The sequence below is a fragment of the Talpa europaea genome, assembly GCF_964194135.1.
Source record: "Talpa europaea genome assembly, chromosome: 14".
NCBI lineage: Eukaryota > Metazoa > Chordata > Mammalia > Eulipotyphla > Talpidae > Talpa > Talpa europaea.
In genome coordinates, this window is record NC_140082.1 from 34,207,951 (window position 1) to 34,228,481 (window position 20,531).

Here is a 20,531-nt window from a genome sequence, read left to right on the forward strand (position 1 = left end):
ATGCCTTTTCTTCTTACATCCCAGTTTTTATCCTTGCAGAGGATCTGCTTCAGCTCAGGTAGTGTGGCCACCGCTGCACTGAGCAATGTGTTAGTTACCTTACTCAGCTCCTGTTGAACGGGAGTCTTTGGCCTTTGTCATATGCGTGTCTCTTCACCATTACTCTGTGTGCAGAGTGTTTTTAAAAATCATCATCAACACAGGTCACTAAAAATATCTGAAAAAGTCAAATACTATTAAATATCATCATATTAATTTTTCAAAGCAGCTGTTTTTCTCTGGGAAACTGAGAGCCCTATGGTTTTTTTTAAAAAAAAAAAACAACAGAAACGGTAATCCCCAGAAAAAAGGGAGGTTCCAGGTTCCCTGCTCCACCCAAAGGAAGGGGGAGCTCAGAAGGGAGGAGAAGAAGCTAGAGCAGTGGCAGGAAAAGGAAGGAAGCAGGATGAAGAGTAAGAAAAAAACCTGGAGGAGGCACATGGAGCAGAGAGAAATGAAAAAAAACTGTGCTTGCCTTTTGGTCCTGGACTGGGTGAAACAGATGTGGGTGAGAGACCTGTGGGGAGGTGTCAATGGCAGCTTTTATCTTGGTTTTTATTTTGCTCCTTTTCTTCCAGACTTGTCTGGCTGTTTCTGATCCTTTTCTTTTCTTTCTCTCTTTCTCTCTTTCTCTCTTTCTCTCTTTCTCTCTTTCTCTCTCTCTCTCTCTCTCTCTCTTTCTCTCTTTCTTTCTTTCTTTCTTTCTCTCTTTCTTTCTCTCTCTCTTTTTCTCTCTCTTTCTCTCTTTTTCTCTTTCTCTCTCTCTCTTTTTGACTTTAATATGCCTTTATGTTTTTTAAAATTTTTTTAATAATTAATTTTTTCTATGGGTCCCCTCTGGAAGGTGCTTTAGATTTGGGGCAGGATTTCAAGCCTTGCTTTGGGCCAACCCTGTTTGGGTGACATTTACCCACGAGGGGATGGGTTGCTTTGGGTGCTTGTTTTAGAAACTATATTCTTTGTCTTTTCTGTATTCACATTAATTGTATTAAAGTTCCTTTGCATTAAAGGTCTATATATATATATTTTGTAGACTTTTTTTTTTTTGGGAAAGAATTTGGTTTCTTTTTTTTTTTTTTTAAGATTTATTTATTTATTTATACAAGCACTGGGTACAGTCAGAAACGCAGGAAGGCGAGAGAATTCACCAGAGCCAGAGCGGAGAGCAGAGCAGGCAGAAGGACCGAAGTACACTGCTGAGGGGAGCAGCGGGTGGCAGGAGAGGTCTGCGCGCCATGTGGGACCCTCCTCCGGTGGCTGGGGAGCAGCCGGAGATCAAACCGGCGCCGCAGAGGCTGTGGGCAGCCTCGCAACCCAGCGCTCAACCGCTGTGCCACCGGGGAGGCCCTGTAGACTTTTTTTTTTAAAGATTAATTTATTTATACAGAAGTGGGTATAGGCCAGAGGGGTGGGAGGGTCAGAGAATTCACCAGAGACAGAGTGGGGAGCAGAACAGGCAGGTGGATCAAAAACACTGCTGAGGAGAGCAGCGGGCGAGACAGGAGAGGTCTGCGGCACTAGATGAGTTTCTCCCTGGCCAGCTGGGGATCAAATCCGTGCTGCAGAGGCTGTGGACATCTTCACAGAGCTGCGCTCAACCCGCTGTGCCACTGGGGAAGCCCAGAGATCTGTATGTTTTGTCTTGATGAGGCAGATGGAAACCTATTTCAGAGCAGGCAGGTTTGGGGGTCCTGGTATTCCCCTCTCTCTGCTCTGTAACACAACGCCTGGTTAATATGAACTTGGCTACTCTGAAACCCATTTTGTTCTCAGTCTCTTGCATTTAAATTATGAGGATTTACTGTTTAGCTTAGAGAGCTGTGGAAATAAAAAAATAATACTAGTGAGCTACTCCTCTGGACACCTCCGGGGCCACCTTGGGTAGTGTATGAAGACAACTGATAACCTGGCATGGGCTAGAAGAAATGAATGACTACAATATGATACCACTAATTAAATGTGAGGATGCTTTAGGAATCTCCAAGAGAACGATTTTCTTTGTTTGAATATTTCTGCATCTCTCAGGAGCAGAGAGAGATTTCTATCCACAAAGAATAGAAGCTTGCCATCATTTGCAATTTCCAAAGGTCTCAGTGGACTTAAAATACCTGCAGAATGTTTGATTTCGGTCATGTTTGTTTTTTGTCAAGGATAATCAAAAAGCGTTAGTCGGACAAAGGATGAGATTATATTTTGTTCTAGATTTCCTTCTCAGCTGTATTCCACCTAGAGTTAGTAACAAGAGGGAAATGTGTTCTTTTGTGTACTGTGTGTGAGAGTGTAAATTGGTTTGGAGGTCTATGAACAATATGCTTCAAAATTTAAAACATGCACACCCTTGACCCAGGAAGCTAGGAATGCAGAAATTTAACCTGAGAAAACAATAGATAAGTATGCAAATATGTGTATCCTAAAAGTTCACAAATTTAGAAAGCTTAAATATAATTTTAATACAAATAGATGTGAAATGCTGATTCAGGAATTTTGGTGACAGAGACCTGCACAGTCCTTTTCTTCATGCACCAGTAGAACAGATTTATGGCCATGTCATTGACTGAGTGGAATACCTGGAAAATTATTTGTCTTTTGAGCCAGTGTCCAAGTCACTTAGTAAGAAGCTAGAGAAAGACATTAGAGAGTAGACAGGGCCAGTCCTGTCTACGGCAGGTGCCAGGATGAGTGGGAAGAACCATGGGCAGCCCTGAAATATTGGAAAAGACCACACAGTACATCAGACAGAGAGAGGTGGAATTTCAAAAAGAGTGAAAGACTAAAAGTAAATGTGATTTTGTTACTGGGCAGGGTGAAGGGCACCCTGGATCCCCTAAACCTGCCCACTCTAAATAGGGTCTGCTAATGCCACATCAAGACAATGCATTCTAGTGAATAAGACCTTTAATAGAAAGGAACTTTAGTACAATTAGCATGCAATAAGGAGAAGAGAGAGAATAAAGTTTTTAAATCAAGCATGCAAACTTATCCATCCCCTCATGGGTAAATGCCCAGCCAAACCAGGGTTGGCCCAAAATAGGGTCACTGAGGCCTGAAAACCAGCCACAGGTCTAAGGCATCTTCTGGTGGGGACACATAGGCGAGGGGCAGAAGGGGCCCAACACATCTGGGAAGAAAGGAGAAAAATAAAAATCAATATAAGGGCTGCCATTGTCAGTTTCCCCAGGGTCTCTCACCCACATCTATTTCAAGTGTCTCCTTGCATGTCCCCCAAGTCCCTGGTACAAGTCCAAGGCTGAGAAGCAAGCACAGCTTCTTCATTTGTCTCTCTGCTCCACATGCCTCCTCCAGGTCTCCTTCTTGCTCCCCATCCTCTTCTTTCTCCCCACTTCTCAGGCTCCTCTCCATCTTTTCCTCCTCCTTCCTCAGCTCCACTCTCCTCTCCCTTGGATGGGACAGGCGACCTGGAATCGCCTCTTTCCCTGGGACCCTGTTAGAATTTCACGTTTGCTCATGCTAAGCCTTTAACTTAGATGCCATTTTGTCCTAATTTCTTATTTTTATTTCTTTTTCTCTTAAAATCCTTGCCTTTTGAATTTAGCTTGGAATTTACAATGATAAAAAACTTTGCCTTCAATTATTTTGAAAACATTCAGTGTATTCTAGTGAAGATTTTATGATTGCCTACCGTTTCACTTGCATGCTGAGGTTTAGCAAAGATATTTGCTGAATATCTGCAAAGCAAGATATTTGTTTGCAGCTTACTGCCTGTGTGTCCCCTGTGTGTCCCCTGCCCTCCTCAGTGCTTGCCAAGGTGAGATGAAGAAGATGGTCCTAAGGTCCAAAGCATCTGTTCTACTTCCAGTTTATATTTGAGCCTGGTGGTGCTTGGGAAAGAAGCCCTGTTAGAGTAATAGATTTTGAGTGTAAAACAATGGAAAAATTTATAAAGTATTTTCCCTTCGAAAACTATAATCATGTCTGACAATTCTACTAACAATATAGTGTGAGCATTATGTTGTGTGTGTGTTTTATAACTTAAGAAAGCTGTGAGAGAGAGTGGATTCCTATTCTCGGTCACCTCGATGGCATGTAGGAACATTCTGGGAACTAAACAAGGAGGACATCTAGATTAATAGGCCAGATTAGATCACCTGTATTCAGTATCTGAAAGGACAGAGAAATCCCGCTTCCAGAAGATGGGTCCATTGAGACACCTTTAGGGATTTCCATATTGCTCATCACTTTTTGGGGATAGAGGAGGTCACCTTCTTTTCAACTTCTTTCTTCCAACACAGAACTCCATCCAGTCTCTTTGCTAACTCAATTTTTCTCCCTAGGGAATCATCTAAATCACCTTCTCTTTACTTTGTCTCTGCCCTATTGTCTTGAGGCTTATCTGCAGCCTGCACTGATATAAGTAGTTTTAAAGGACTGCACAGTGGATTGCATAGGCTAGCAAAGGACCAAATATCTATGACTTTCAATGACAAAACTAAGAGGGGTGTCAGAGACCATTTAGTTTACTCCTTTATGTTATTAAATGAAAAGAGTGAGACAGTAAAGGGAATACAGCTTTCCTAAGGCCACAGAGAACTTGGATTATCTGTTTCTCTCTCCACACTTGTTTTTACAAGAAAGTGCTGATAGAATCTGTAAAGGAGCCCCATTTAGAACGATTAAAATGTGCCAGCTCCCATGTGACGAGCCAGTCAGAGAACCGGGCACTCTCTGTTGAGCACTCTCCACATACATTACATCCTGGAAATTGGAGCCATGATTATGAATTCTTGGGCACCGCATGGATTTTTCAGTTGAATGAGGAATTAACATCAAGTAAATATTTACCAATCTACTGAGTTCTAAGAAGAGAAAGCACACAAAATTGATGAAAATATGAAATCCCTAAAGGTGTCTCAGTGGACCCATCTTCTGGAAGTGGGATTTCTCTGTCCTTTCAGATACTAAATGCAGGTCATCTGAGTTGGCCTATTAATCTAAATATTCCACAGTTCTGTTTGTTTGTTTGCTTGCTTGCTTGTTTTAACTCAAATCTTCAAACTAAGTTTGGAAGAAGACTATGTTGATTTTCCATGAGGATGAAACCCTTTGCAGGTAGTATGATAGGTGAGTGGATATGATTTATCTGATACTTGGCCTTCTGAGATAGTATAGTTACATCTGTTTGATAGAAGGAAAAATTGAGGTTAAGAATTTTTAGATGGGCCTCCCTGGTGGCACATGGGATTAAGCACAGCACTGTGAAGCTGTCTTGCAGCCTCTGCAGCATGAGTTTGATCCCTGGTCAGCCAGGGAGCTACCCACATGGCACAGCAGACCTGTCCTGTCTCGCCTGCTGCTCCCCTCAGCAGTGTATTTCAGTGGATCTGCGTTCTTCTCCCCACTCTGTCTCTGGTGAATCCTTGCGCCTCTGACCTGTACTCCAGCTCTTGAAAAAATAAAAAGAATTTTTAGATGATTTGTTTCAGGTCATGCCAGCATGGAGGTGCAAAAAGAGTCATGTTCAAGAATGAGTAATAGAGGCAGTTCTTGGTGGGTGGAAGCAAAATTCAAAGCAAGGTGTGGCAGAATCATGTCCTTCCTGGACTTGAGGCCACCTTCTCTGCAGAGGTGACGGGTAGGGCCAATCTTGAGCAATATGGTGGAGTGCACAGTCTGTCTTCAGAGGTTCTAACCTCCCTGCGCAAAGGGTCAAGTGCTTTATGTCCATATTCTCTTTTGGAATAGAGTCCCCATGTTCTTCCCCTGACAAGTGCACTTCTCACACCTTTCACTTTCACTCAGCTGTTACTCCCTCCTGGGAGAATGTCCCTAACCAGAGACATGATAACTAAAGTCAGAAGTCGGGGCACATGGAATGAGGAGGCATCAACACGTTCCCAGAATCAGGCTTGGTTTTAGGTAACTTTGTTTTTGAGTTATTTTTTCCTCAAATGTACTAAGGTATAATTGACAATTAAAATTGTACATAATTAAGATGTACATCTTGATGATTTATAACACATATACATTATGAAATATTCACCACAAACAAGCTAATGAATAAACCCATGACTTCATATAGTTAGCTTTGTGTGTGTGTGGTGAGAACACTTAAGACTCTTAGCTTCAAGTGCACAATACTGTTCACTATAGTTAATAGTTGTACATTAGATTCTCAGATCTAATTACACATTAAAGAACTGAAGCTTTGGATGATAGCTTTTCTTCACAATTTTTGATAGTGGTAAAATATATATAACATAAAATTTGTCATCTTAACCATTAAGTGACAGGGTCAGTGGTTTAAATACGTTCATAATGTTGAACAATCATCAATACCAACCATCTCCAGAGCTCTTCACCTTGTAAAAATGAAACTCTATATCCATTAAACGTTAACTCTGAGGGCAATTTAGAACATAAAATAATGAACTCCTAATGAACATGTAATGGTTTATTTGCATCATTGTGAAGTAGGTTTGCCTCTTTAAAAGAAGCTAACACCAAATACAAAGAAACAAAACTCTTACTTTCTCTCATCTTGTCCATAATTGATTCAAGCTTTCTGCTCTTTTGTTTTACCTTCATGATTATTCTTGACGGGTGACATTTATTCCTTCTTGGTGACATTTATTGAGTACCTACCACATGCTGTCCTCAATGCTTTTAATATCAGAATTATTCCAAGAAGAAAATAGTAGAGAGGATGTTAGTGGAATTTTTGTTTCCCAACAATACATGGTGCAGTGCTGTAGAAATGATAAAATAAATAAATGAGGAGGGTCTGGACCCCCTGTTGGGTAATTCTTATTCCACAAAGATAAGAGGCTGGAACCTTGCATTATTTTAATAGCTGTCTCCATAGGGCTAAGTCCCTCTGTGGTTTAAGGTAAGATGGATATAGACAGTATTTGGTGATAATGAGGCAGGTACATCTTTCTTTCTTTCTTTTTTTTTTTTTTTTGCTATTTACTGATCTAAAATTCACAAACAATTCACCATTTTAAACTATAGCGTTTTTACACTTTTCACATTTTTCAGTGTACACTTCAATGACTTTTGTGTATTCAAAACATTGTACAATCGTCACCACTATCTAATTCAGAAAATTTCCATCACTCCAGAAAGAAACCCTTTATCCATTAGCAGTCACTTCCAATCCCTCTTTCCTCTCATCCAAGCATCAGTGGCTGAATAGTCCTGAGAATGGTATAAATTAAACGAGTGGTCACCCAAGAAGGTGTGGGGCTGACATGCTAATAAGAGGTGATGACGCACATGGCCATGCTCAGCAGGAGAGCTGCAGGCTTATGTGCACATTCAGAGATGCCCACGCTGCCTCACAGACTTTGGGGTTTCTGGCCATGCACAGAACCTTGTCCAGCTGCAGAGGAACGAGGTGTCCTTTGTCATTCACAACCTTCCTATCCTGGCTAAGGTGACTGCTGTGAGCAAGGCCTGTGCAAACATGTTTGGCTTCATGCCTGGGACCTCAGTAGGCCTTCCAATCTGTTTATAGAGTGAACAAGCAGCTGCATTCTGTGTAGAATTAATGGCCCTAAAACACACGAAGGAAGCATGTGTTGCTGAAGTCACAGAGAATGGGACCTTACTGTCAGAGTCACTGACACACTGGGGGCAGCATCTAAGTTGCACAAGTGGCCTCTTAAAATGTGAACCCCACACTTGGTGCCGTCTCTTAATCTAGACCGAAATAGCTTTTTAGTGTTATTTTTTAATAAATCTATTTTCTTTATCACTTCCATTAAAGTCTATAGACAACAACAAAAAGCTCATGGTGTCTACACATCTGGTGACCTTAGACTGATATGTGAGTGGATGCAATTAATAAAATCCATCATCACCATGCCTGTGTGTCCCCTTCCCTCACCCTCCTCCTGTTACAGTAACTAAAATACACCTAATCTTGAGTCAGCATCTGAGTTGAGAAATATGTTGTTATCCAATACTGTTGATTCATTTTGAATCTTTAGACACTTTCCTCTTGCTGCATAGGCTCTTTCCAAGGTGCTTTCATAGAGCTCAGACATTACCAATGGTAGTTTCAAATAACAGTTTTTGTCTTTACATTTTATGTATATTTATCATTATCAGTCTGATCTTTTCTAAGTATCTTGAATGAGATGCTGGAAAGGCAGAATTGGTAAGTGATACAGTGGTATCCCAGCAATAAAAGGGTTGCATGATTTCTTTGAATCTTTGATTTGTAAAACCTGGTCTCCTCATTCAAGAGCCTCTCTTTGACCCAGATCATTTCCCTACAATGCATTCAATTAAACCAGGCAAGTGCTTAATTCTGCATGGAAAGCACTTTGAAGACATTTTATTTTTCTGTAGCCTTCCTAATATTTACAGTAATATTATTAGCTGTTTCCTTTATTGATGGCAAAAAAGGATACTTTTTGCAATGTAATTAGATGTTCTATAGTGCAACAAGGAATTGCCTTCCGAAAGAAGGTTCATGTATAACACTCATTTACAATTCAATATATAATTACACAAATAATTTAAAAATATAATCAATAATAAAGGCTGCCCTTCGGATGGTAGTGTTTAATACCTTTTATAATTTGTTTAGTAATTTCAAGCCTTTTGTTTTCTAAAAATCAACAGCTACTTAGCCTAATTCTTATTTTGTCCTTTGTGCCAGTACATTTCTGTGCGCGCTTTTTGTGATCTATTAAAAATCTGCGTTGCCAACAGCTCAAATTTAACTTGTTATTCAAATAAATATTTAAATTTTTTTATTACTCTTGTATAATCAGAGGCCCCATTAGTATCATTTTAGAAGCATTGGGAGTGTTTTGGCTACAGTACAGTTTATTGAAGAAAACTAGATTTTATTTTTATGAAACATTTGAGTCTTTCATGGGACCTATATTTTCTTGATTTAAATTTTGTAGTTCTAGAACAAATAGGCAATCTAAAAAGGTGTTTATCTATGTTACTTAAATACAGAGTCTTCCTTATATCTTAACCTGCTAAGGGATAAGGAGTGATTTCTTCATTAAGCACAAGCTCACTGACTGCTCACAAGTCCACATAAGAGAAAGCCTGTCACCTGAGTGCCTCCTGCTCACAGGCACCAGAGCTTGTCATCTTCTTGTCGAAGGAAACCACCATTCAGATTTATCATTTATATAAGTCTCTCTGGATCTCAATTTCCTATCCTGTAAAGTATCCATTACCATTCACACCTTCCTTATTTATTATAAAAAAATCTTTATAATAAGATATTATAATATTCAGGATAGTGAAAGAATTTTTGAAAATTATAACATGTAATAGGCTGTTTGTTCTGCCATTCATTCATTCCTGCTTTCATCTGTTAAGTAGTTGTGTCCCTAAAATCCACATGTTGGAATCTTGATCTCCAAGGTGATTAGGTCATGAGTCCTCATGATTGGGTTTAGGACTCTTGTAAAAAAGACCCAGAGTTCCCTCATCTGCTCTACCATAGGGCATAGCAAAAAGATGGCCAACTAGGAAGCAGACCCTCACTAGACACCGAATCTGTTTTTGCTTGAATTGTTAGGGGGAAAAGGATGTCCTAAAGCTAATTCCATACAGGCTTTGTGGACTCCACCCCCACCCCAGGCCAAAGCCAAAGACACTGGGAACTCCAAATCCCATCACCACCAAAGGGAAGGTGGCTGGGACCTGAGGGTGGGGTTAAGCAGCCAGGTTTGGTATAAAGCCAGACACGTGGGCTTTGGAGGGGTTCCCCCATTTTGGCTCTCCGCCAGCTCGCAGCTGTACAGCCAGCTCTGAGAGTGCCTTTGGGTTTCCAGGTTGGCGGATCGGGTAGGACGCATTAAAGACTTTATTTCCCTATTTTCTCCCTGAGTTGTACATTTTCCTTAATTCCCTTTCCCTTGTAAATAAACCTTTTATTAACCTTTTGTGTGTGCCTGTAGTGGAGTATTTTTTTTTTTAAAGATTTATTTATTTATACAAGCACTGGGTACAGTCAGAAGCACAGGAGGGTGAGAGAATTCACCAGAGCCAGAGCAGGGAGCAGAACAGGCAGAAGGACCAAGTACACCGCTGAGGGGAGCAGTGGGCGGCAGGAGATGTCTGCGCGCCATGGGGCCCTCCTCCGGTGGCCCGGGAGCAGCTGGGGATTGAACCGGCACCGCAGAGGCTGGGGGCAGCTTCGCAACCCAGCACTCAACCGCTGTGCCACTGGGGATGCCCTGTAGTGGAGTGTTAATAAGTTCCTTTCTAGTGCGGGTGAGGACCCACAGCCAGGCAACCCGTTTTATATCGGGGTTGCTCCGTAAAAGATTCTTGCCATCAACCTCTAAACATACCTTTCCTACCTCTTGACCACACTGTCCCCCCAGTTACTGCTCTATTTCTCTGTTCTTTGTCACAGCAAAACTCCTCAGAAGAGTGTTCTTCGATAATCTTTCTAATTCCTGCCTTCCTGCTTTTCCCTAAAAGCATTCCAATGAGACTTTTGCACCCCCCTCCAGGTCATTCCCTGGAAACTAACCCTTTAAGGTTACCAAAAATCTCCAAACTAATAAGGGCTTCAGAGGGTGAGCTGTAACTCTGCGCCTGTCATCTCCTAGAATGTATTTGGGACATATTGGAATAGTCAAGGTTGTTTAAAGTTTAAAGGCCATGTGGGGGTTGGCTGTAGTTGCCTGAGTGGGGAGTGATTTCCAGGTGGTGTTTTAAAAATAAGGCTCTGTTAAAGAAAGCAACCAATTATGTTGGTTAAATTTATATTCAAAGAAATATTACTCCCTTAGTATTGTCATGTTAAATCCAGTTTCCCAGCTTTAGTAGTCCCTATTCTTATGCTCTTTGAGGCATGAAGGTTTAGAAGTAGAAGGTACAGACACAGATTCCAGGTAAAGGGCCAGTGTGCTGGTATCCAAAGATCTGGCTTTTCTCACCAGAGCCAAGGATCCTCACTTCTTTGAGTTTCTTTTAACATTTATCAAATGAGGATGCTAATAGCTGCCTTGAGAGATTAATGAGAAATTAGAATAATGATAAGGATTCTCAGACACAGGAAGGACCCACTAAGTGCCTAGATTGCTGAACAGAGGGGCTTGAATATAGTAGATGCCCAAAAAAATTGCTCCCCGCCTCCTTGTGCAACAAAAAAGTGGAGAGCCACATTTCAGCTCAGTCATCACCGGGCGGCGGAACATGTCCACTATCCATGCTGTTACTGGCAATAAACATTTCTCTTGTGCTTGAAACTGCCCAATAAACAAAAGCAAACCAACTAATAACAGCATTCCTTTCTGAAAGAATTCATTTTATCTTCCTACATCCCAGATCCCTTCTTAGAAGCCTAATCTCTCGTGTTTTGACATTGCTAACCGTAACGCATGAAGTATTTCCATAATAACTAGCAACTTTACAGGCATCTAGTTTATGGAGTAGAACGTTAATTTGTATTGTTTATAAGGAGCACTTAGGTTAAAGAGAGACAAATTATATTGACTTGTGGCCAGTCTTATGCCCACCCTCATGGGTATTGGGGACTGAATCTAAACTTAAACATCACCTTCCAGGCTTGGAAAAGGGTTTGTGCTTCTCTTGATTGGCTTCCAGGAAAGAGACTGAAATTACTTCCAGTTTTATTTTTTTAGTTCCAGCTAAGGAGTTTAGTCTCTAAAATAAAGCAGTAGTACTCTTGTTAGGGAGCGGCAACCATAAGCTAACGTCAAAGCTGGACTCAGAGTCAGATCACCTGGGTCCTCAGCAATTTGAGCCTGTCAAGGAGCATAGGAAATCATCTCCATCCCGCTGGGTTCTTCTCGGCTAGATGAGTAATAAAAATGGCATCAGACAGGTTAGCAAAGGAAAAACAATTTAATAGCTTATGTATGGAGAATTTACATGGTTATAAATTCTACAGAATAATTGAGTGGACTGGGGCTATTTATCCTGCGTTTAGGGACCTGAGGTGTCAGAGAGAGGAGACTTCACACTTCAGACAGGGAATTAGCTCATCCTTATGTTATAGGACAGGGAGAGGGGCAGCCCAAACCCCGCCTCCCTCTTTCCTGGGGACCACCCTGTTACACTTACTCTGAGAATAACGAGAGAGACTCGTATACAGGGAGAACATGTTCACTGATAAACCTACAACAGAATGAGACCCTCCAAACCACATTCTTCTAGGTTGTAAAGGAACAGTGATTGTCTCTCCAATCAGAAAAAGGCAGAAGCCTAGGATGTGGGGTCTTCTTTGATTAGTGGGGGCAGAAGGGCTTAGGCAGACATTCTCCTCAGCTCAAGTAATTTCATTGCTCACGACACAAAACATCTGCATATTTTAAATAATGGTAAGAGACCTGGGGAGGCTCACTGGGCTTTGAGTGACCTCTAGCTCTCATACCAAGGTGACAAGAGGCCTCCTCTGGTCCTATAGAGAAAAGCCTATTTTACCCTTCTGTGGAAACTGACCCCTTAATCCTTAGTTTGAGTTTTTAAGTTTTTAACAGTGTGATATACATAGAAAGGGGAGGTTCCAGGTTCCCTGCCCCACCTAAGGAAGGGTGGAGCTAAGCAGCCAGGGGAAGCTAGAAAAGACTGAGAGGAAGAGGACTGGAAGGAAGACCCGAATTAATTATAGACGTAGAAATTTCTAGAAAGTGCGTGCGTGAGCATGTGTGTGTATGTATGTGTGATTGTTCAGGGCAAAGGCAAGGAAGTAGAGTGATCACTGACCGGCAGATGTGGGATTCTGCCTGGTGACATTTCTTTAATCATGGGGATTTGCCTCACCTCTCTGGATATAGCAGTTTCAGCCGCCTAGGGCAGCCCAGCTTGTAACACTTCTCAGGGCCTGGACAAGGGCGTGTAGGGTAAGGTAAAAGTATCATGCTTTTCTGCCCTCCCGCCATTAGGATAGATGAGGGAATCCTGTGGTCCTGAATGCATGCCTGATGGCAGGCACCTGAAGTGGGAACACCTGGGCTGAGAGACTGAGTTTATAGGGGTGGCGTCACGGGGACGCCAGCAGAAGCCAAGAAGAACAGAAGCCGAGAGAAGAAGAGAAACAGAGAGAAGGCCAGAGAGCCCAGAGTGAAGACTTGCTGGGGGCTGGGAGGCCTGCTAGCCTCCCGGCCCCCCAAGCACCCCTGCCTGCTGTGTACCTGGTAAATCCCAACAGAAGCCTGAAAAGCTACTGAGGACTCCAGGACTCCTCCTTTACCCGGTCTGCTGGATCAGAAAACCTGCTCAGTGCCCTGTTCCTGTCCTTACAGGTGACAAGATGCAAGAATTAAAATCGGTAAGTCACTGAACCTCATATTCATAGTTTTCTTATGTATAAAATGGTAAGACTTGTTTGTTGTCATTTTCGGAGTCTGTGGGTTTGGAGTGCAGGGTCCTTGGGGTTGCTCTGGGAAAGTTTCACCAGAGCTCCTGTTTTGGCGGCACGCGGTGAGTTCCCCGGGCGAGTTTCTCCACGAGACAGAGACGTTTAGTTATATTTAAAGAACAGGTTTCTTAGGGAAAGGGACAGAAGAGGAAAAGACACTTATATTGACACAAGCGTGCAGGAAGAGCTGCCCCAAAGGGAACAAGTTTGCTGAGAGAGGCCTGCATGGTTGCAGGCGGGCGGCCTTGAGGAGAGCTGCCCCGACTGAGGGAGGTCAGTGAAGAGAAGCCCCGGCATGGTACAGGTCACGGACAGGCAGGAGGCTGCTGCCCTTCAGAGAGAGTTGGTGAAAAGAGGGACCTGCATAGTCACAGTTGGGCAGAGGGAGTGCTGCCCCAAGCCAGTGCAGAGACTGCACTGATAGAGTCGTTGTCTGTTTGAGAGGGGCCCACTCCTTGTGAGCCTTTGGGTTAGTTGCCGATTTTGGATAACTATGTAGAGTCTGAAAGGGACTTGAGATTCCACATTGGGCTCAATCTCCATATCTTTACCTTTGGGGTCTCTTGGGCTAAATATCTGTATCTTTACCCTTGGGCCTGTGCTCTAGACTCTCCCCACAGCAGTCTGATCCTGCTTGGGTCTCATGCTTCCTGATAAGGCACTGGTGCCTAAGGGTCCAGACCTCTATAGCTGGGTTAATGGTCACATTATTTCCCTCTCCCCCCACCTCCTCATGATCTTTGGGCACCTCCTTTCCAGTCTTTCTATTCTTGTCCTCCATCAAAACTGACTATTTCTTGTCTAAATTTCATTCAATGTCAGGATCCCATGATTTTCAACAGAGAAATTGTTACACAATGTGTTGTGTCTACAATCCCGTGCCTTATAAAAGTCACACCAAGAGGTTATACATGCGTGTTAGGATGTTTTCAGAAGAAATTAAAGAAGTGTTCTAAAAATGCACTAAACAATGATGATACTGTTTTTTAAGATGATCTGAAGTGCAGGCCTATTGTGCTCAGGTTGCCCTGGTGGCTCACTGGTGTCTTCAAGGATGCAGGCTCATGTCATCTATCAGGGTTGTTAAACAGATGAGGAATTGGCTACACCAGGTTATGGAGGCATAGAAATTGCATGGTCTGTCTGTAGGGGAGCTGATGATCTAAGACCCAACCTGGAAAGAGATGTTTCTGCTCAAACAGAAGTAGGGAAAAAAAAGAACAAATTCCTCCTCCCTTCCTTTTTATTCTTTTCAGGCCCTCCAGGGATGGGATGAGGCCCACTCACCTGGGGGGGGGGGGTGGTGATATTTACTGACTCCTTCAATTCAAATGGTAATCCCACCTGGAAACCTCTTCACAGACACACCCAGAAATAAAGTTTAATGTCCAGACTCCTGGCCAATCAACTTGACTAGCTAAAATCAAATGTCAGCAAGGTGGCTTTTCTTTTGGGGGTTCTTGAAGAGAATCCATTTCTTGCCTATTTTTTTTTTTTGAAGCTTCTAAAACTGTTACAGGGCAACCCTGATATAAAACGGGTTGCCTGACTGTGGGTCCTCACCTGCGCGCTTATTAGTACTCAACTGCAGGCACACATAAAAGGTTAATAAAAAGGTTTATTTACAAAAGAAAGGGAAAATGAAGAAATGAATAACTCATGAAAAAGAGGGAGATAAACTCATGAATGCTTCTAACCTGTTCGCAGACCTGGAATCCCAATAGCACACTGAGAACTGGCAAAGAGCCAAGAGCTGTGCCGCCAAGAGAGAGCCCCAAGGCCCATGTGTCTGGTTTTATACCAAACCTGGCAGCTTAACTCCAACCGCAGGTCCCAGCAAATCTCCCTTTGGTGATGATGGAATCTGTCATTCCCAATGTCCTGATGGCTTTGGTCTGGAGTGGGGGTGGAGTCCACAAAGCCTGTATGGAATTATCTCAGGACATCCTTTCCCCCTAACAAAACCACTTGCATCCATCAGCTCATGGCCACATCATTCCAACCTGTGATTCAGTCTTCACAAACTATCTCTGACTCTGACCTTTCTGCTTCTCTTTTGTTGGACTTTTTTGATTGTTTTGGTCCATGTGGGATAAACCAGGATAATCTCCCCTCATTTATAGCAAAATCCTTAACTCCATCACATCCACAGTGGCCCTTTTCTTTTGTAAAAGACAAATATGTAAGTAACAATTCACAGGTTCTGGGATTGGACATGGATATATTTGGGGACCTTTTTTTCTGCTTGCTATGAGTGGGGGCCTCAAAATGGAGCCCCTCCCCTCTGTTCACTTGGCCCCACAACTGCCCCATATCACCACTCCCTCCTGAGGACACCCTAAACCATAGTTCTAGGCAACAAGGCTGCAGCTAAGTAGTCAACAAGATCATGAAACACCAATGTTCTTTTTTATATAGACCACCCATTACAATGGATTCTTTTAGGGTCCCTTGTTTTTTACTTTAGGGAGGAGGATGTCTTCTTTGGAAACAGAACTGGCCACAAAGGGTCATTTCTTGTTCCCAGTCATCCTCTTGTATTGATTGAGTTCTCAACTATATACCTTAGTGTCCAGGAAAACATAAAAGGGCACACTTTCCATTATGTGCCGGCCTGCTGGGGTTGTCATCATAACATCATTGTCATCTTCATCACTTGATTGAACTCAACTCCCTGTCCTTTTTGGACTTCTAGACTTGCTGGAGGGAAGCTCACCAGAGGGTACTATTTTATTTTATGAATCTGAAGGACAGAAGCACAGGAGAGAGTACAAAGTGACCTATTCATAAACTAGGGACCTATTTTCACCTTTTTTCACAACACTAATTATTTTAACATCTTCATCATTCTTTTGGAGTCCTCAGCACTTCAGTGAATGATAATGTACTTGAGTTTCCATAAGCACATTTGGACATTACACCTTTGAGGCTCAGACAATATTTTTATATGCTGATAGCTATAATCAAAGCATGGGGATTACTTAAGCTAACAAGTGATGATCCATCACAATAGAAATGCAAACAGAACTTTAATTCATCATTTTGCTAATGGTTCTTCCCTGGTACATTCATCAGCCTCCATTCTATCTTTTGCCTTAATAAATACGCTGTATTGTTTTATGACCTCTCTTCTGAGTGTTAATATAAGCAGGGAGTTATTATGGTCCCTATTATACAGAGACATGATGGAATGAAGGACTTGCTGGAGATTACATTTTCCTATCATTGTATAGGTCTCATAGCTAGATTAATGCTAGTTCCCTCTCCCATTCCCAGTCCAAATCCCTCTCTTTGGCACTCTCAATTTCCTTTTATGTTCAGAATGAATCCTATGTTCATTTGTATATGCACTGAATTGGTAAGCCAGCATTCTCTTTCAAATGGGTGCCCTTGATGTTAACATAGGGGAAATTAGACAAAATGGCAAGGTAGGATTCCTAACTTACACTGCTTTGGAGCCAAGATGGAAACTAAAAACTGTTAGCTTATTATGCACAGGAATCTACACAGTCATATATACATAGATATTTAGCCACAGGTAACTTTTATCCAGAAGCCCAGTGAGATTTTGGCTACTATCCGATTTAATATTTTGAGTTTTCTTTCTCTGTGATCTAATATTGCTCTACACATGAACCACTTTGCCAGGGATGCCACAACAAAATACCTGAGAGTGGGTGACTTGAACAACAGCCATTCATTCATTGTCTTACAATTCTGGAGGTTGCAAGCCCAAGATCAAGATGTCGACAAGGTTGGTTTCTTTGGAAGCCTCTCTTGACAGCATGTAAATGACTTTTCACAGGGTTATCCCTTTATGTGTCTTTCTTCTAATCTCTTTTTATAAGGACCCTAGTCATAATGGATTAGAGTTCACCCATTTTTCCTTATTTTTAACTCACCTATTTTAAGACCCTTTCTCCAAATACAATCACCTTGTGAGGTACTGGGGGGTTACGACTTTGACATATGTATTTGGTGGGGAGGGAAAGGGAGACAACACAATTTTACCTGTAACAGTGCAGTTGCTGCTTATTTATTCAGATGAACACAAAATTTGGGGAAATTTTGAAAGGAAAGGTGAATTACATAAACGTCAAAGCATAATCAGATGATTAAAAATTTCAATCTGCCTGTGAAGTGAATCCCTATGGCTTCCATGGTCTGAGAAATAGGCAGCTTTCATGAAAATAAGCAATGAAGATTTTTAGAATTCCTACTCAGCTAACACAGGATTATTAGAGTTACACAGTCAGGATTTGGGAATTAGGAGATTTGGGCTCTTACATATTTTTTTTTTTATGAAGCAGTCCTTATTAACTTTCTTTTTTTTGTTTTTTAAAGATTTAATTATTTTCATAAGAACTGGGGTACAGGCCAGAGGCGCACAGGCCAGAGGCGCGGGAGGTTGAGAAAATTCACCAGAGACAGAGTGGGGAACAGAACAGGCAGACTGACCAAAAGCACTGCTGAGGGGAGCAGCAGGTCCAACGGGAGAGGTCTGCCATGCCATGTGGGTCTCTCTCCCTGGCTGGCCGGGAATCAAACCCACACTGCAGAGGCTGCAGACAGCTTCACAGCACTGCGCTCAACCCTCAAACCGCTGTGCCACTGGGGAGGCCCCTCTTATATTTCTTTAACGGCTCTTCAGAATGGTAGCTGCTGACCCACAGAAAATGAGGAGAGACTTGAGTTCCATGAGCTGTCATGTGTGATGGCAACTCTAGTCCTGGGAACAATCTAAGACATCTCCTAGGTCCCCCATACTGTGGATGCTATGAAAGAGAATAGAGATAAACAGCAAAAGAAAGGCAAAGAGAGAAGTTAAAACAATGAAAAGGGGCAATGGATCTCTTAAGTTATAGAGCACAATCAACATTTCATTGGATTAGCCTGTGTTTTTCTCTGAGTTATCTGGTTCCATCAACTGGGGGATTTTACTTCCCTCACCTCCATAGAAAAATAAATAAAGCATTTTTTTAGGAGTACAGGTGGAATTCTCTCTTCAGAAACTGATATTAACAATGTCTCATCCTGATTGCTGCTGAAACAGTCCTCGAGTGACTCCTCCTCACTGAGCCAGTGTCGGTGGGTCGTTTGTATCCCGGCACTATGCCGGGACAGTAGGTGTTCTCACCTACCTATGTAGCTGACTTGACTCAATTGTGTTTCAGTTTAGCCAATAATGGTGAGTGGGAGAAGAGGCTGCTCCCCATGGCGGTGGGAGTAAATTGCAGGGAAAGTCATAGGGGGATGGGGATTCTGACCTTCCTCTCCCCATTGGCGTCGCCTTACCACCACAAAATGTCTCTATTTGGATTAAATAGGATAATTAGGGGCAGAGCTAGTAACAAAACCCCAGTCTGACCACAATCTCTTTGTCCCTCTGAGATTAACAAATTTGACATCCTACAAAAGAAGTTGAATTATAAGTGTGCTCACAGAATCCTAGATTTCTGGTTCTGGCTACTGGAGAGAAAACAGAGCTGGACACTTTCCCAGCTCGGCATTCTCCTACTGAATCCAACTGGCTGCTGCAACTCAGCCACAGAAAAGAGAGAACAAGAAGAGGTTAGAGTTCATATTAAATCACTGGAGTTTTGCCTTGAGATTGTTGACCTTCATTTCATTTTAAATATTCAGATTTTTCCAGGCATGGGCCTATTAGGAGTGACCTTAAATGGTAGGAGGAGAGGAAAGTACTTCAGAGAGTGGGAAAAACAACGCATCTATTTATGGGTCAATTTACCCGCCCCTCCCCCAGACAGACACAGTGATGCAGTGACCAGTTTTTTCAGGGAAAGATGTTTTCTGTCTTTTTAAGGGAATGACAAATACTATTTACTAAAGAAAAAAAAGAGCTGTGTCCTTACCACAAAATAACAACATTGTAGATCACCCTAACTGAAGGCTTCACGTCTTATAAACACAGCACACTGCATTACTCAGCGCTGAGTTATTATGTTTCATTGCAGAGAGCGGAGGACTCTGAATATATTAATGATTCATGCTTGCCTTGGCAGAACATAATGTATACTAATCACACGGAAGCAGGGTACAAGAGCACTTTAAATGCATTTGTCCAGTTAATAGTTTGACTTAATCTGATATTTCATTGGGTCACCGACCTTTTCATTGTAGGTAATGTACAGAGGAAAATGTATGGTCGACACCCTGGTGAATCAACAGAGGGCTTTCTGGTTACCAAGCAACGTGCTACTTAGGCTTTACCTCTGCATAATTCTGCCAATACTTCTGCTTTTTTCAGCTGATGAACTTAAGTGTGACTCTGTAAGCTCATGAGTGAGTGTGTGTATGTGTGTGTGTACATGCGTGCACATGCATACTTGTGTGTGTGTGTATGTGTGTATGTTTTGGGGAGGGGAAACACCACAGCCACAAAGTAGCTCATTTATGCTGCTTTTTATAGGCATTAAGCAGTAAGCTCCCATAATAAACAACCATGCCAGAGTTAATACTCAATAAACAGTATGGTTTATAAGCAATTAGGGACCCAAATCTCAAAATAAGACAGTTCAGCAGAATGAGAGCATCTACCCTAACAATGCTTAGTAAGATATGTGGCTTGTTAAAAGTGTCATAATTCTCCTTTAAAAAGCAATTAACAGTTTGGTGTATTTTGGTCTGCCAAGCACAGTTTCTTAATCAAATGTGAACACAATCAAAGAGCCACTTCTCAGCTTTACGCAATGGATAGTCATTTACCCAGGAAGCACAGTTGAAAATAAAAGGATGAATTGATGTTCTCTCTTGTTTGTTTATCAACCTGAGAGTGTGTTGAAGACATCAAGATGAGTCAGATAAATGCGTTTTGTCAGGTTTTCAAAGAAAGCCAGCCGGCTACTCTATTTTGCCAATGTCTTTGTATTTCTTAGTAACTTTGTAGGTTGAAAAAAAATCTATTTTCTAGCCGCTTCTTAAATTACGGTAGGTGATGCGGGAAACAACAGACATTTGCTGCATCTTGTCTTTTGTGACAAACACAAGTATGCAGTTCTTATTGGCAACTGCTGGGATTGTTTGAGGGATTGTACAATAGGATTCCAAAACTCAGTTACTGATTTCCTTTACACACTCTCTCACAGGTAATGAACCGTATTTTTAAATACACTTTTAAAAGATGCAAGCTTTCAACATCATG